At 38.2% G+C, this 3,792-nt stretch overlaps 1 long non-coding RNA gene across 1 annotated transcript; it reads left to right on the top strand.

The window, feature by feature from the left end:
• The first annotated feature begins 2,435 nt into the window (after positions 1 to 2,435).
• LOC116207203 lies at positions 2,436 to 3,471 on the top strand. Its single transcript, XR_004156882.1, has 2 exons — positions 2,436 to 2,601; positions 2,676 to 3,471. It is a non-coding gene; the product is annotated as an uncharacterized LOC116207203 (long non-coding RNA).
• The last annotated feature ends 321 nt before the right edge of the window (positions 3,472 to 3,792 follow it).

Raw genomic sequence — 3,792 nt, 5'->3', positions numbered from 1 at the left:
ACATGATATAGCCGTATGACACTTAAACTGATTATGTTTAAGTGAGACTAATATGAGCAGTGCAATGGCGCTCTGATTACTAACAATTTATAATTATTTTTGTGAGATCTTAAAATATCACAATCGTTTAATTTAATAAGTTAAAATTTATTAGGTGCAACATGTATTAGTTATTCATTTTTCAATAATCTTAATTCTCTGCAATTACTGAAAGTTAAGCAAAGAAGATGTTTTTTTGTTCATTTCGTAAGTTAGACTCAAGAATGATAAGAGTACTTACCTTATCCTAAGGCTATGTTTGGTTCATGGGTTTAGGTAAAGAACAGAATATTCATTCCATACGTAATATCTATTCCGACGTTTGGTTCAAGGGTACGAGGAATAAGTATTCCGGATCGGAATAGTTATCCGGTTTAGATGGGGAATATGGGTGCCTCCCCCGAACGTGAGGATTAGCTATGCTGCATCCGGAATAGTCGTGAAAACCCGAAAATGCCCTCTACTTTCTTGACTTATCATAATAAAGATGCCATGGCCTTTGAGAATGCTCTCGGTGTGGAGCTGGAGATCGAATTCCATGGATTTCTTGAGGCCCTTGCAGCTGGCGCGGTGGCATCTTCGGGAGCAGGCGCCGCAAGAGGCACTCGAAGGAGAGTACGGCTGCGGCAAAGAAGGCAGGAAAGCCGAGGGCGTAGGGGATGAGGGGGAGATCGACGTGGAGGTGGATGGTGGGGTGGGAGAGGAGGAGGGAGATGGAACTGAAGATGTAGGAGAAGTAGGAGGAGACGAGGAAGGTGCCGAAGAAGACGACGACGATGAGGATCAGCACACCGGGAGTTCTTGCAGAGGGAAGAGGAGTGAAACGATGAGGAAGAGGAGGAGGAAGAGGGGTGATTAGGGTTTGGTGATTTGGGGGAATTGGAGGTGGAGTAGGGGTCGGGATCGCTAGCTGCGAACTCTGGTTCGAGTTCAAGCTGATCCGAGAAGAAGTTACTGTCCATCGTCTCTGAGAAGAAGATGAACAGTAACTTTCTTTTATTTATTTATTTTTTAAAATTAATATACTATTTTAATCATTTTATTTTATGATATTTAATATAATGAGAATGTTTTCATTATAGATAATTATGCATATTAATTTATTAAAATAGTTATTTCTAATAATTACAATTAAAAATAATATTATTAATTCATTATTAATAAACATTTAAATATTAATAAATTTATTATTTCTAATTAAAATAATTACTTTTATTAATAATCATAATTTTCAGTAATTTAATTAAAATAATTAATTTTTGAAAATTAATTATAAAAAATACTATTAAAATTATCTATTTATCTTATCAAATTCATTAGATTTAATAAAAAGGACATTTCCATCTTTTTATCCTATTTCTGTTCTTTCCATTCCTTATTCAAGCCAACCAAATATCAGAATTATAATTCTCGATTTTGCTATTCTCTCCAACCAAATAAAAAAATTTCATCAGAATTTATATTTTATTCTCTGCCTATTTTATTATCTGTTTATTCTATTCCCTGTCTATTTCATTCTAGCGAACCAAACATAACCTTAATTTTATTGAAAAGTCTCATTTATGTTCAATTAAAGCTAGTCTTACCAATGGTGAGCGACGTATGTTATTAGATAAATGTCAAGATACTTGTACCCAATTTAGAACCTATTTCTTTTAGGAGGGGATAAAGAATTTGGATAATAAACCATAAATATAATAAAATATAATGATTTTTTATTATTTTTTTGGTGTGTATTCTGATATTCGAAAGTCCAATAAACTCTGACTAATCCAGTTCGAGCTAGATCAGTCCGCGAAGGGAGGAAACTCTCGCAGCATTGATTTTTTTCATTCACTATACTTGCACCCGATACCTTGTTTAAGAGAAATAAGCATCAAACCACTTGAAACAATACATGTTAGTATAAATGTTCATAATTTACCGGGGATCAGCTTTAATTTTTCATAAAAGAGAGGATAGTACATTTAAAATTTGAGAAATAACTAAGGTGCATCACCCTTGGTAATTGGGTTAATTATTACCCCTTAAAAAAGATTTCGAATTCGAGTTTTTTAAACGAAAATAAAATTCATGATTGACAGAATTTTACCCCTTAAATGGGCACAAAATGAAATGAAAAACATTTTTCCTTCCAACAAAAATAGTTTGTGAAATTCCAAGGGATTGGACTAGTAGTTAAGAAGATGGCATGTATCCACTTGATTTCAGGTTTGAATCTCATCGGGGCCACCCTGTACAACCGAAAATATGTTGATTTACCCTGTCATGTGCATTCTTAGGTATACAAATGGACTGTAGGGATTAGTCGGATAAAACTTGAATACCACGGGATAGCAAAAAAAAAAAAAAGATAGTTTGTGAAAAGGGGAATATAGTATTAATCTAACACTAAAACATCAAAGGAGAGTTTCTTTATTTCCTTCTCCCTTTTCTCTGCAAAGCTCCTCCTCAACCCCCAAAATCTGCCCCTTTCACTGGCACGTCCGACTCCGGTTGGGCCCGCCAGGCATCACCGCCACCACCACTTGGTATCTAAAGCCTCCTTCTCTCTTTCCGGTGGTAATGATTTCTTTTAGCACTTTCCTTTCTCCCCTACTCTCTTTCCTCTCCCTTTCTGATCGGTTAAGATGCAGCATGAAGAAAAGGCGGCACCAACATTGCGTCCAGGCATGCTCGAAACTAAGATCAATTTCATGGTCGAAGCTCCCCCCATCATTGGCTCGATACCTTTGTGACGTCCTTAACGTTTTTGCCCTCGGTTATGCAGTGGAAATGATGTTCAATGGTGTCTTGAGGTCGCAGCAGCCCCCTTTTCCTTCCCGTCTTCGGTAAGGTGCAAGTGGTGGCGATATCCCTCCATCGATGATTTTGCAGCGACCTTTTCCCTCAGCGGTGGCCCACATGGTGGTGTGAGATGGTGTATGTAGTAGAGCCCTCACTGATTGACTGCGGCTGGCCTCGACCAGCAGCCTTGATTTGCTCTGTCCCTCCTCATTCTAGTGGTGGCAGCATCGGTGCAAGGGCCGTGCACTCTTCCGACACCAATCAGCTTCTCCACCTTTCCCGCCGGTGATGGATTCTTTTCTCAGCCTCCCCATCTCCTCCCCGCGATAGTATCCTCACCTACCTCGACACACGATCTCGCTATTAGGCTGTTAGTCCTACCTCTCGCCTGCAATGACCGGCCTATTGTGGCTCGCGCTTTTTTTTTGTTGGTTTTTTTGCAAGTCTTGCCTCCTATTGTCATCGCTGGTATGAACCGATCAAGGAGGCTTTGGCTCCATTGGTTTGATTACTTAGGGCACTGTTATGATCGTTGGTATGAACTGATCAAGGAGGCATTGAGCTCCTTGGTTTGATTACTTAGGGCTTGAGTTGTTAATGATTATGTTGATTGATTATGTCTGTTGGTAGTGATTGTTGATATGATCTTGTGCTCGGATACCGACTAGAGATACCCTAATTATCCCACTTCATTATGGAGTAGAATTTCATAATGGATTTAGGATGTTCTCCTTCCTTATTACTGTTAGGTTTCACGATGAAATATTATTAGCAGGTAGTGATCGGAGTTAACGGTTTCAAGATAGCAAACTACAAATTATCTATTCTTCTTTGATGTTTTCTTCTTTATCCTTTATATTTTGCCAGATAGATAAACCGTTTATTTCCTTTCTTGTAATTTTTGATCGGACATTTTAGCTGTATCCGTTTTTGCTGTGGATTAATGAATGGATCCACTTGACTGCT

Source organism: Punica granatum, chromosome 5, assembly GCF_007655135.1.
Source record: "Punica granatum isolate Tunisia-2019 chromosome 5, ASM765513v2, whole genome shotgun sequence".
Lineage (NCBI taxonomy): Eukaryota > Viridiplantae > Streptophyta > Magnoliopsida > Myrtales > Lythraceae > Punica > Punica granatum.
Note: the sequence above shows the minus strand (reverse complement) of the source record. Positions and strands in the feature narration are given on the sequence as shown.